Source organism: Varroa destructor, unplaced genomic scaffold, assembly GCF_002443255.2.
Source record: "Varroa destructor unplaced genomic scaffold, Vdes_3.0 BEIS01000004.1, whole genome shotgun sequence".
Taxonomy (NCBI): domain Eukaryota; kingdom Metazoa; phylum Arthropoda; class Arachnida; order Mesostigmata; family Varroidae; genus Varroa; species Varroa destructor.
Window position 1 is genome coordinate 20,623,468 of NW_019211457.1, and position 14,296 is coordinate 20,637,763.

Here is a 14,296-nt window from a genome sequence, read left to right on the forward strand (position 1 = left end):
GTAATAGTGGATTCACATCAATTTTGTAAATTAGTGATTATTTCGATAATATAATCAAAGTTATAATTTATGCTTCCTAGTAATACATAATTTGCTTCAACTTAAACTGCTACCACAACTAGACCCCAGAAAAGTACCTACGGTACTGTATCTCGATCCTTGTAAACCTTTGAAATGGCTTGAAAGGTTGCCTTCTTATGCCCATAACTTATCCTCATACAACGTCTCAACCATAGAGTAGGCATCAGGATAATCCAGGGAAGTCCATAATCACGCCAAGTATGCATAAACTGAACTTTATTAATATAAGTCTTAATAAACAGCCCAAACTATTCAGAACTTTACGCAATAGCCAAAAAGCCCATAAGTCACTGGCATCCTGGATGGTACAAATGTCTCCGATTTGCAGTGGTTCTCTCTCAACTGAAAGACTGATACGCGCAAAGCGCAAATGTTTCAGATGTTCTTGCTGAAAATGGTTTTTGAACAAAATCAAGTATTAGTTGTCGAAATCTCCAGTGTTTAGCACCATTAATCGCTGTTTTATTTGTAAGCAAATCTGCGATATTTTTCATTGTTAGAAAAGTCATTTTGGAACGTTAACCAAGTGAAAGATCAACTGGACAAGTTGCGTCTATGTCATCTAGGTCTATCGACGCGGTTCGATGTCAGTGAAGATAGTAAAATTACCTCCGAACCACCTAGAAAAAGCTAGCCTTCTTCTCTTTCTGGTTGTACCTGAAAGTTCCTGGTTGTCTGTATTCTCGATAGACACTCACGTCCAAGTAGGTAAAAAAAACATGGCATATTTCCGCGAAACATCGCTCACGTAGTTGTTTTCTTTTCCTATCGCCTTGTCAATAAAACGATTTGCAGGGAAGACGGGTTGACATGTTTCAGGATAGGTTAGTACCTTTAAACAGGGTAGATCATCTACCACACAATTGTGGTCCGCTTTGAGCACCATATCGCGATGATGCTACATCGAACGCTAGAGTCGTTTAACAGTCATCCCTAGGCTACTTGGTACTGTGGTCAGTATCATCACTAGGTGTATGTACTAGTGCCGCTTTGGTCTCGTTCTGTACTCATGAATATTTAGGCACAACGGTTCTGCAATGTCCAGATCCACTTATCGCAGGACATTTTGTCCATGCAAAATCCATAATGGTTTACCATTGGAAGTATCTGTTGGTGGTTAAAGAATATAGGATTATTATAAGCTGCACCAGTCTGCAAGTAAAGTTTATAACTATTGATAAAACTCACAAAACCAAATTCAAATAATGGGCTTTAATTTAATAGGATTAAGCCAATAACGTTGGGTTGAGCTGTGAATTTTTGCACAAAAATCAGTTAGGTTAACCGTGTAAAACTAAACTGTTTGTAAACTCGTTATTGTACGCTTATTATTGATCTGATAGATCTAGCACATTCGGTTTAACAAAGACGCCCCAATGATTACTGTAAAAGTCTAATGTTTGTTGGTCTATATGTCTACTACATACCATCGAATGCATTTGTCTGTGTGTTAAAGGTACAATGATGGGTTATTTTTATCCATGGCCTAAAGACTGAAATGAAATGCACATCCGATTTCCCATACGTATGGTATTGTATATTAAACTAATGTGTTAACCGAAAATGATAAAATCTCAAAAATTACTATTAGCAGAAAATAGAACTGGTTGACTAGGGAATGTAGTTCCACAACTGCGACCACAGGCAACATGTAATTAGAACTGAATTGGCAGAATACGACTAACGAGAAACCAAATCGTTTTCTTGACAGCGGCGATGACAGCAGGAGTACAAACCTCTAGCTGTTACCTTACAACAATAATAACACCAATAAATCTCGGAACAATCAGCGGATGCATAATTCTACCGGGGGGCAGACAGACCACAGCAGTAAGCAACAATGCTTGGAGTTCCGCCGAAAAAGTGATTTCTGTTCAGCAATACCAACAACCGCATTGGCGCTCAGAATATTATGTGTGTCCTCCATATGTAATATTACCTTAATAAAAGTTAAAGATCGCATACATTTCGGTTAAAGACCGATAATAAGAAAGTCAGCAACAAGCGTACATGAGAAATTGGCTGCTAACAACACGGTATAGCATACGCACATCCGAGAAATTGCAGACCAGTAAAACTCAGACAAGTTTTAATCTGAAGGAGGTCGCTTTCAAAACTAGTAATCATATCTCGGCATTAAACCTGTCACGAATGTCTGTAAATGTTAATCTCAAGACTTTCTTTTCGTCACAGTGTATTGGTAACATGTTTGCTTAAAAAACTTAGGAACTCGTGGAGGTTTAAGTCCGAAGCCGGACATTGTTACGCTTTGTCTTGTGGTGGGAGCCAGCTGTTTCAAGTGGTGCTGCAGTATTTATGCATATTAAGCAAATTGCAATCGCTAACATTCAATAACAAAAATGCTGGGGTATAATTCAGAATATTGAACGCATTATATGGCAAAACGACATACATCACTATATAAGCTAAGTTATAATGTATAAGAACAAGAAATTTACTGGGGATACGTTATGATGCTAATTATTCATAAAATACGTGCCAAAAATGCTGTTATAGATACTAATTTTTATTTTTATAGGTTATGCCTATTTCTGGAGATTACAAGTATGTGCCATGTCTTGCACTCTTGATATTTGTTCATAACCAGGTTTTTGTTATTGGAACCGTTGCACTGCCATACTAATGGTTATATCATACCTTCGTTCACTTGTAGGATTATAGCACATTATCTATCGAACGAGAAAATGAGCTCCTCGCAAACGATGTGATAATGCTTTTTCGGCACTAATAAAGGCCAGTGTGATTCTTCTGTAACTCGTACAAGGGTAAAACACCCGCTGCAACACATAACCCAGGTGTTTCGTTAACAGCCCATCGAAGGCAACTGCTCGTGCCGTAAAACAAGCAAAATTTTGCTTCCCGAATCAGCTCAGTGCAACTGCCGACAAAGAAAACATCTTACGATAAACTCATAATTCGATTAAAGCATCGGTGACAACTTTGCCGTCTCTTTTCTTCATGTGAATAAGCCACTGACTTATTAAATGAATAGCTAGCTAACCGGCCAGTCATGGTCCCCATGTTACCATTCAAGTTCGTCCATGAATAAAGCGCATCGTCTCCTTACTGTATTACCTCGGGTCTTCGAACATGAAGGTTTTGCCAACGCTAATTCGAGTGGCAGGGATGGCATTCAATAAAAAAACCCACTTCAGATATACACAAATGGTGGTGGCAGACAATCAACCATAAAATATCTGTATTTGTGATTGTACATATCACGACGAAATGTCAGAAAAAATATAAATTTCGTTTTGCCAAATTTTATCAAAAATGATCCAGGTAAAATTATATGAGCTCTCATTGCTTCTACATTCAGTTAGATTCAAACATTCCGATATTGCTACTATTTAGCCATATTTATAGGTCGCAGAACTGACACAGAACATTTGACACTGCTGCTTTTTCTATGTCACGGATTAACTGACTAAGAAACGACGATGACGAGTATTATATACGCGGTAAGCTTCCAGCTTTTTTTAATTTACGTTTAATGGTAAACGTATCGGTCTTATCGGCATAGCATGATTTGCGATTGCCTTGTAAGAACCTAGCTTTAAATAAATACCTGATAGTTTTCTTTTAATAAAGCATCGTGTGCTGCTCACATTTAATATTATAAATACATCTGGTACATACAAGTAACGCTGTACCTCATATTTTAACTATAATATCTTATTCTTTCGTCAAATATTTCATGGATCCATGGCTTTCAATAAGAGCACAAATCCCGAAAGCACTCTTTTTCCTCAAATATCTGCTATTAATCTCCCACAGGCAATGTGTTAACAGATCTTAAATGAAATTGAAAATCTTGTATGAACCATTAATGATTTGAAGAATCAAATACTTCGTTTTTGCAGTTTCAAATAGTTAGTATGCTGCTAAGGCGGTCCTAGGCAGGTTCTCTAAACTTTACTTACAGGCCTTGCATTAAGTGCTGCAATGCCTCCCCTCTTGCCTCCTACAAGCTAAATGAAAAAGGGACCAAGGTATTTGTTTATCAATGAAACATTTTAAATATAACATGCTTCCATTTTAGATAGCAACAATTTAAACAGATCGTATTTTCCTTGTTTCGCATACTGGCCTACATGCTTTAATCGTATTTTTTTGCTACGGTCTGTTGCCACAAACGATATTAAAAAGCGTTTCTTATGTCATTACTTCCTTTATGAAAGCTAGCTGTATTCCAGGAAGCACTGCTAACCGAAACGATCGTATAGTTTTTATTTCGGTGTTTAGACACTACAAATATCTCTAAATTTACCTAGATCGAAAATGCACGTTTTGGTGAGCCCTTCGAGAAATTCGTACTTTTTTTTCTAGATGGCGCGTAACGATTCATGGCACAGGTAATGCAATCCTCTAAATATCATAAACAATGCTTATTGAAGTCGACCCTATCGGGTTGGCAAGCAGTTGACTGACTATTCGAGTGCGCTTTTTACTTTGGTAATGATTGAACGAATGTTTCCCCAGGATGTATGGCGGGTGGGATCTTAAGAACTAGCAGTCTTTATTTTGATCTGCAATCAGGCCGGTTCGATAAGCAGAATTAGCTAAAAAAGCAGGATACTAAAGGAGTAATTTAGCCATTTTATTGCTTGACAGGAGCTCCGTTCAAAGGTGAGCGATCAAACAGGGAAGTTTTATCCTCGGAGCAAGCGAATCAGAATAGATTTGATAATATCAATACGCGAAATGAAAGCAAACACAAGTAATAAAACAGTAAAAAAAATTATCATTTCCGCCTGACTCAGTTGTGGGACTGCTTTTAGACTATGAGTAAACTAAACAGGCCTTTATATTTACTGGTATAGCGAAACCGAAGCCGTAATAATTGTTTATGGTATTTTCCTGACTTTAAATAATTCTTATAACTTTGTCGTTATTTTGGTATCAGTAGTAGGGCAAAGTTCGTTCGCTAAAGATTTCAGATACAAACTTCTAACAAGCCAGAATTTTAGTACCCACGGTAGCGCAGTAGTGGTGTGATTGCCTACAAAACATAGGGATACGTGAGCTTCGAGCCCGAGCTTCGTTCGGAGCTGACAGCCAGTAATATGAAGCAACATTTAAATACCCTACTTAACAAACTATAAATACACCCTAATGGACTTATTAGTTGGATCTAAATGTGGCAATCAGGTTACGCCTACTATTACGCCTCGATATAATTGGAATAATAAGAGGCTTAAGATGAAGATGCCGCACCCTTTTGTTGAATGCTATAGTCAATCAAGGCTGGACCTCCCTAGGCAAAAATACTTAAAGCTATGCAGGAATTAAACAGTTTTGTACCTTTTAGTCTCCGGCGGTCCTTTCTGTATGAGTAAGCTTTTTAAACCGTCGCTTTGGTGTAACATAAAAAACCTGTCTCACTAGAACATTGAAGCCAGTGTGGATTTTGTTGGACTCCTCTAATATCTTCTTCAGCAAAGCTGAGGATATTCTAAGAAGCTGATTATATGGTGACCACGCCTTTCATCCATTTTTTTTGTATTTTTAATCCCTGGTTTAATGTTTTGCTGTAAAAATCCTGCGCTTTAAACGATCGTATACTTGTTGCTCAAGTTTGCTATGGCAAAGCACTCCAGGTGCTTCGAACCAACGATCCAGACAGCGTCATTACCTCGATCGACTGATTTGTGGTGCTATAAAATGCATCAAGTTTGAAAAACGAGCAAGCACGCAAACGATGGCACATATGTACACGCATGTTCTTTCGCATGTTTTCTTCTCTTCAACAGCAGGTTTAGCTTATAAAAAGACCACTGATATGCTTATTTCTTATTCCTACACATAAAGCTATAATAAAACGGAGTGCCGCTTTCAAAATTTCAATAAATTTAGATGCTACGAAAAATAAACGTAAAATTAATCAAATAATTTGATTCTGCAGTCTTTTTAGATGACCTATCGGTTGGTAATGGTTATTATTGTAGTTGGTTTGCTAATCTAGTTATTGTGATGGTGATAGTTGTGGTGTTGTCTTTTTAGACAATTATTTGATTCTCTTTGCCTTTTTATGGTCTAAGTTTGGTTTTTGGTACGCGATTTTGTACTGAAAACACCACTACCAAAAGTATGCGCTTGGCGTTTCTCTTGTTCCTCTCTGCGCCGATCTCCACCGTTGGTTGATGATCACCGGATACAGGAGGCCGGGCTCATTTCCGTTGGAAAAATAAAGTTGGAAGAGTAGGTGGTATAAAATAAGAATATTCAATGACGTAGGTCTCATGAATCACAACGCTTCTCGATATTCAAGACGGCATCAAAAGGAAGCTTTTGCAACTCAACCATACCATGTTATAACAATTTCTTTTCTTCTAAATATTATCAGAATATCAGCAATACTACTTTAAAGAGCTACAGACATTGACACAAATGTCCTCGACTTAAAAGGTGGATAGCACCACGTTTTCGGAAACACAATTATTCTATCCTATCGACTTCAAATCTAGTTTAATCGATTTACTACTAACAATATCTATTTCACTTTTGTTTTCTATAAAAACGTAATTACTTCTCTGTTAAGCACAAGTTGTATGAATTTCCAGATTGTTTTTTTTAAACTACACTCTTACACTTAAAATACGCATATCTGTTTCTAGTTAATTAGTACACAAATAAAATGGCAACGAAGCACCGACGTGCTTTGTCGCGTGATATTTTTACCATATGACAACAATGTTAAACACAGTCACGAAACAGAACGACCGAATGAAATTACAGAATCCACTTAAAAGCAAAACAGTAAACAATAAACAATCCTACCGGGCGCTCCCGGTTTATTTTTGATATAAGTGGACTTCAAATAATATCAACGATGACATGAAACATAGCTGTCATTTCCACTAATGAAGTGTATACGCTGTATCGATAATATTTGTGCTACTCACTTAGGACTTAGTATGGAAAAATAAAGGACGTCCAACCCTAAGAACTTCATATCAACCACCAAATGACTTCAGCTCATCTCGGGCCTTTTAATTAATTAAATAACTTAAATAATAAAGACATTTGATGTTAATCGTAGATTACCATTAGGCGAAAATTGGTTTTTCAGTTCTGTATTTATCCTACTATAAAATCTGCCTTCGACATCAGCTCTTCGTTATGACGAATTTCGTAAGTACTTTTCGAAAGTACTAAACACACAACATCATATGGTACTACTCTATAATCGTTGTTGACATTTATTCAAATTGATCTCCAAAAAAAAAGGATCTTGTTCATACATTTGTTTGTATGCTTTACATTTCTGTCATAACTGTTAACAATCATTAGCGGTCGTCGTTGCTTTATGGTATATAGATTAATTAACTTGTAATTCTAAAATAGGGCTTAGTAAAAATCGCTTTTGCGACACAGTCAGGGAACCTTTACTGGGCCCAACTCAGTAAACGAGCAAATAACTTGACTCGCTTTAGAATAAATGTTTTCTAATAGCAGAGGGTGCCACTCCGAAAGCTAAAAGGTGAGGACCATTATTTGCACTGGGCGTATAACATCTAACTCAGAATAAAAAAAAAAGGTCGCCACCTACATTCTTCTTTGCATAGAACATTTTTCTTACAGCCGATCCCATATTCGATTCCTTGATGGTTTCTATGTACAGGGATTCCAGCTAATGCATTCAATGTTTCACCAACCTTAACTTTATGCTGTAAAAGGTCCCAGTGTAACTTTTACCGCGAATCTCAATACAGTCAGTAAATAATTTTCGAATCAACTTTACTGGACTTACGCAACCGCTGGACAACAAGTGATGTTTGTTTTTCACTGCGCACACATTCGAGCGAAAGATATCCTGAGGCAGAGAATATGGCTATCATAGTTATGCACGCGTTTCTAATCAGATCTCAAACGGAACTATCATATCTATAAAAATCTAGTTAAATATATGCCCCGGTTAGAATACGCGAAAGAACGGTGGTACTTGTCCCGCTTGTATGGCTTCATTTCATTCCAAAATTCTTGGCGTTTCATGCCATTATGTATTAATCCCGTTCTTAATAGCGCTATGAGCGATGTCTAAATAAGCACGCACTTAATAATACTGCTGTATGTCCTCTACTTCTGCTGTACCCTAATGCTCATATCTGAAAAATGTTTAACACAGGAAGGCTGGGGTTCACTTGTTACCGAACATAGTTTTGGTGTTGAATTCAAAATGATATATAATTTAATTGCAGTAATTTGATAACATGACTACCCTAAATCTTAGTTCATTGCCAATTATTTGCCTAATAGCTTTACGAGGTTTACCGTTTACAGCGTTAATATGGCCACGCGATAGATCATCACACTTCGCTCACGCATGATATCACGCATCGCATTCACACGCGACTGTCACGCTCTTAACCAGCTGATCGACGTCTTAGTGTAGTTTGGCCGTTGGCAGTAACACCAACAATGAAGCAAGCGATGAAGGCATAAGAGCTGAACCACTCCCTTCCGGCCCACCCGATATACCAATGATGGTGACGTTTGACTCGCTTGTCAGCAAGGATTGCTTTTGTATTACTGCCAATAGCAGTATAGCCAACGCCTCCTTTGTCTCGTCCTTTATAAATGAGTTTGGGCAGCGAAGGGTCTAAACGGAGAACATGACAAGCCTACCAAACTATTAACGATCCGTTATAATTTGAAAACGGTGCAGGGACGATATATGCCCTCTGCAGGATATGTCCAAGATAAGCTTAGCGGACTGTTAATTGGTTGTTGTAGGTGCTTGCTTTCACGTCGGCGACACGTTCCAACCATTTTTGGTGTGCATCAACTAATAATCAACCACCGCTTCAGAGACCAATTGCTAAGTACTTGAGAAAGTCACATCAATAGTCCTCCTTATTGAGAGGCGTTTCAATGTATAATGAACGAAGTTAGACAAGTTTCCTTACATTATTGACCTATTACGCCCATCCCCACTGTATTCGGACTCATACTTATGGTTCAATGTTTTTTTTGGTGGGACAATATGAGCAAAATTAATTTTCATAGTAATTATGTGAACAAAACCTTGCCAAACCTTCTTTGCTGCTCCAGTCCGCATCCCCAGAAATGACTGAAACTGCTGAGTATGGTATGAAAATTTGGATATGTTCTTTGAGCCTGTTGAATATAAACAATTCCTGTGCTTACTCATGCTGACGACATTGATACGGGGCTATCGCCGGCCAAAACGGCGTTTTCCACTTCTGAAGAAAGCAAGCCAACGTACCCAATGTATCCCACGCAGTCGCGCATCATGGCAACACGAAGCGACAAGGGGCGCATAAAAATACAGGGCTCCTCTGCGGAAAGATCTTGTTAAAGGCCAGCGGCCATTTTGGTCTAGATCAGCAAAGATTAGCATACTTTTTTCTATTTGCACGCATGAAATGTATTGAAGGCCTAAGAGTACATCTAGCTTGAAATTATCATTAACTTGGAATATAGTGTTGTGACGTCGTACAAGATGGGATATATAATAAGCTCTAACGTTTCATGAGTCGTGAACTATATAAGCAGAGCGGATCCGCAGAGGTCGCGGCTTCGTCTAAAACTAGTCATAATAAATATGGATATGATATCCACTATAAATACTAATTAGCACACGCAGATATATTTAATTCAAGACGCCGACTAATTCACAGTTCAGCTAGAACGATTTGGCCGAATCTAACACTGAGCAGATAATTATTATTATTTAAGCGGACAGCGTCTATTTGTGTACCTCGACTAGTTCAATTCGGGACCACGATTTCCCTCTTTCCATAATGGCAGTACTGCTGTTATTAAATTAAGACCAATAACTGGTATGGCCAGCGGCATGGATGAACGTCGGTAAAAGCCGAAACAATCCCATAGTAAATAAATATTGCAAAATTTTAATGCATTCTTTAATTTAACCTTTAATTTATTCAAAACCAGTAAACGCGATCCGGAGGTCTAACTGACCTGAATGATTAGGCCACATTGCTCTAAGCACATTTGAGCTAATAGAAAAATATCTGTGACGAGCTATTTGAATTAAATGTCCGATGGTAAGGGTCCTGCTGTTCCAAAAGTATCTGGGTCACTGTTAGACGTGCAATTCAATCTCGCGCAAAAGTGCAAATTCTAACTTTTCCAAGACAAATACGTCGACACAGCGGTTTGCACTGCTAGAGTAGCCTCATTCGTTCGATTCTAGCCGCTACATATGCCATACTATATGTGTGATAAGGTGCATTACGATATACAAAGAAACTGCGTACATTTGAGTTACTTGCAAACAGTCTCCATAAAAACCAACCATTCGCCATGTATAAACTTTTCAGCTATGTATGATAGTCCATTTTAATGATAAACTTATCTAGCCAATTAACATTTTTGTCGCTATTTAAAATTTTACGGTGTTCCGTGGAACGGTTACTTGATAAACTACATATATATAATGTATATATGCCTCTAATGTGGTTCAACTAGCGTCTGAATTGATGGCCGTGAGCCTCTGGCTTATGATAAGGCCAAAATCAATGATCGAATGTATGTAGTCATAATCTCATAGTCGACCTTCAAGTAAACGATTCGATGTCGTCTAGTTAGAACCTTTAACTGTTAATGGCAATAGCTAAGAGACCGGCTTATTATCACATTCCTCAGGTTTCCATATCAGCTGTATAACTAAAAATAGGACATTTTTATGGGTCACCTTAATAATTACTAACTTCTTTCCTTATTGGCTAAGTGGCACATTATTTATACGTTCGATATTTAACATTGTAAATCAGTTGCATACAATAGTACCTTATACACGTAGCTACAGCAAGGCTTACAAAGAAAATAAGCCGTAAAATTGTTTATGACGACCTAAGAAATTGTTCAATATCCATATCTTAAACACTTAATATCTTAAACAAGGAAAATAGTATGATAAGCAAAGTAGGATTATCTGTGGATTAAATTTTTAATTTTCACAAAAGATTGTAAAAGTCGAAAAAATTATGCAGTCAGCCCAGAAAAATACTGTGTATGCTTAATGCATGTATGCTTTGTAAGCGCATTTAAAAAGCTGCGTCTGCAAAAAGGAATCTTCCATGTGATGGAGTAGCGAATATTGCAGCTCAGCGTTTTCTGGGAAAATACGTAACAAACAACCAGCCCTTGCAGGACGTTACACTGCTTTTCCTAAAACCAGCTACTCAACTTACTTGAGAAGGGGAAATCGTTTAACAGCTGGACTAGGTGGCTGATACCAATAGAAAACAGCGTTCGCTAGAACAGTACCTCGTTCACCACGCACCGCTGGTCGGAGACAACGCGGCAAACTCAATTGAAGCCACTTCCTGAGGCGCCGCTTAAGTTCACGCCGGCGTCTAGATGGACTACGAAGCGTTTCAAAGGTCTTGAGAATGTCAAGAGGGGATGCATCTAAAGTACTTCGGGCTGATGCAGCCGACGATGACGTATATGAACAGCCAGAAATAGCGGCAGACACTCCCGTACCAGTATCGACTCCAGTTGGCCAGGATGCCGTTTGGTCACTGGCAGTTTTTCGTGCATCGTGAACACTCTCTTGAAGAGCTGCTTTCTTTGAGCTTGACTCATATCGAAGATAGTCCTGCGGTGCGCGGTAGTCCGCGTGAACCTCGTACGGGGCAATCGTGTCAGCTGGACGGCGGCGCGGAGCAGCCTTACAGCTCTCTGCGCACTATGCGGTAGGAGTCGATCCCGTTCTTACAATTGTTCTAAATAGCCAATCGCGAAAGGGGCCCAAAGCACCCCTAGTATCGATCCCTTAGCACAAACTCATCGTATACCGTTACTATCTCATGAATTTAGATACACACATGCACTTAGTAGTAGTAAATGTAATCCAGAGGTAACTGATAATGCACGCGTTCCTGACGTTCATTGGCAGCGTAAACACATTGAATGTATCCTTTTTAAAAACAGATCACTTAGTCGTTGACACGTTCATCGTTTTGAGTACAACTAATCATATAGTCACTTTGACTGGTACCTCTGTTTCGATTCTATTTAATCGATTCATAGAGTAAGCGTTGCATTGATTACAAAACCAGCTTGTCATCGGCCAACAACACAGACAGGCCGATATCCCGGCAGTGCTTTTCCTTTTGCTACTGTTCGACTGCAGCCTCTACCACCATCAGAGCCACGAGCACACACACCAGCAGCAGTAATAGCAGCTGGTGAAGCTTGATCCGCCCGTCAGGAAAGGGCACACGGCCCTTTCCTGTCTCGTATGTCTTTCTGCACTGAATGACACGACTACGTTTGCGAACGTAGCGATCGAATGTTGAACCGGACAAGGAAAAGCCGCGCGTATGCTTTTGCTTGCGTACATCGCTGTCGTTCTACATGCACAAAGAAGGTAAGAGGGATTAAACAGCTTCTTGCTACAGACGAAACTTTCTAGCCTAGGCTAGCAATGCTGGGTAACCTTCAGAAGTACAGGGGCATATTGCCATTTACTGGCTCAGGTCATTGCCATGAAGTTTATTTTCACATGCAAACTTGAATCACTAGATACGTATAGATTTTAGGTTTTTTTAATACACTTTATGTACTGCTCTTATCCACATATATTGTGTACTGTTATGCATATATATGTGCGCACGCACAAATGTATTAGATCTATCTGGTACGTATTATAGACAATATCATATAGACAGTTGGTAATACTCGAAATTGTATGTACCTTAAAAAACGCGCGTCGGTTCTTTCTACGTTAAATAATTAAGAGTTCTGTATTTCTGCGACTGCTCTATTTCTTTTCATTTCTATTAATCTTTTTTTCCACAAATGTTGCGGAAATTAGACTCATTCAAAAAAGTAGAAATAGTAACGTACTGAAGTTAATGAGACAGACGAGAAGAAAACCAAAACTTGATACAGTAAAACACCTTTGCAGGAACGTAAGTTTAATCTGTGTTGTATGTCAACCTAGCCAGAGATTTGACCACCGCGGGTTTACTTGAGGTAAGCTTTTACTGGATAGACGTTTTATTGCACAGATGTTTGCCGTTAAAATACATTCTCTCTTTAAAACGCTGGCATTCCGCTTGTTGGAGCGGACAAAGTAATAGTTACATAAAAACAAACACGTTGGTCTCGTCGTCCGACAACCAGTATGCCGGTGCAAATGATTTACCTATTCTACTACGCTCTTCCACACCTTCTTCTTAACAACATCGTGATGAACCAGTAGCGAGCTCACGGCTCACGTCTGGTCTGTTCGGGGGATCTTAGGCGACTGATGCGGTTTATTGGCAGGTGGACAGCTCGGGTAACGCCAGTGCCACGTTTAACTTCAAATGTGGTTTCTGCATATAGCCATACGCCGTAGTCAGCCAAATCCGTTATGACTGTTTCCTCATCGTATCGACGGCACCAGAGCAGATTTCACTTATGACACCTCGTCTGCTTGTCAACGAAGCATCCCTCCAAGCAGAAACAACTTATCTTGACACTGGCTATCGTGCAGAGACTGCACCGGTATAACGTAACACTCTTAGCAACAGATTATGAATTACACTGGGAGAAAAAAACAACGAAACCGAAACATAATATATAGCAGGATATTCAAAAACGTTGCAGGAGTGTGGCACATGTTTGATGTCTTTATCCAGAGATCGATATGTTTTAATCAAGTCCAAACGTGAACTGTTACATGTACGGGGCAGAATACGGAGTTACATAAAATATATGGCGATTTAAAATAAGCCGCGTTCGTATCAAACGCTGTTGGTCACGCAAGTGTACATGTGGGCTAGAAAGGTATCCTCGTGATAGCTTAGAGGGTAACTGTTTGCCTGCTAATCTTAAGGACACGTTGTGGTCTAGGTCCGACCCCGGACACAGACAGACTGCGTTTCGTGTTGAGTCCCAGCACGTCTGATGGAATGCCTAACGGCGATACCGGACGTAAATCTCGAAACATAGAAAAGCCAGAAAGGTATTCTACACATATGTTAGGTTCGTGTTGGTGCGCAGTAGTGGCCCCATCGACTCAACTGCTGCTGTGTCTTTGAGAGAACGCTAAGACGTGCCACTGCTACTGAAATATCATTTGTGGCAAAGCCCTACTACCGGTTTATGAGTTTAGCAGATAAATCGCTAAAGTACCGAAACCAGACAAGCGTTTTGTAGACGACAGCAGCTCGTATCGATAAGATATATAGCTATCAATTCATATATA

General features: G+C 39.2%; 1 protein-coding gene across 5 annotated transcripts in view; it reads right to left on the reverse strand.

Moving 5' to 3' along the window:
* Fak (protein tyrosine kinase 2 Fak) overlaps positions 1 to 14,296 on the reverse strand; it is a 74,891-nt gene that overhangs the window by 36,082 nt on the left and 24,513 nt on the right. The window contains exon 1 of one of the 5 annotated variants that reach the window (XM_022805919.2): positions 11,362 to 12,229. The exons of 3 other annotated variants lie outside the window; for them this stretch is intronic. The gene's annotated coding sequence lies outside the window, so the exon portion shown is untranslated. Of the gene's footprint in view, positions 1 to 11,285; positions 12,230 to 14,296 lie in introns of those variants that run through there. One more of the 5 variants, XM_022805914.2, reaches the window with a different exon arrangement.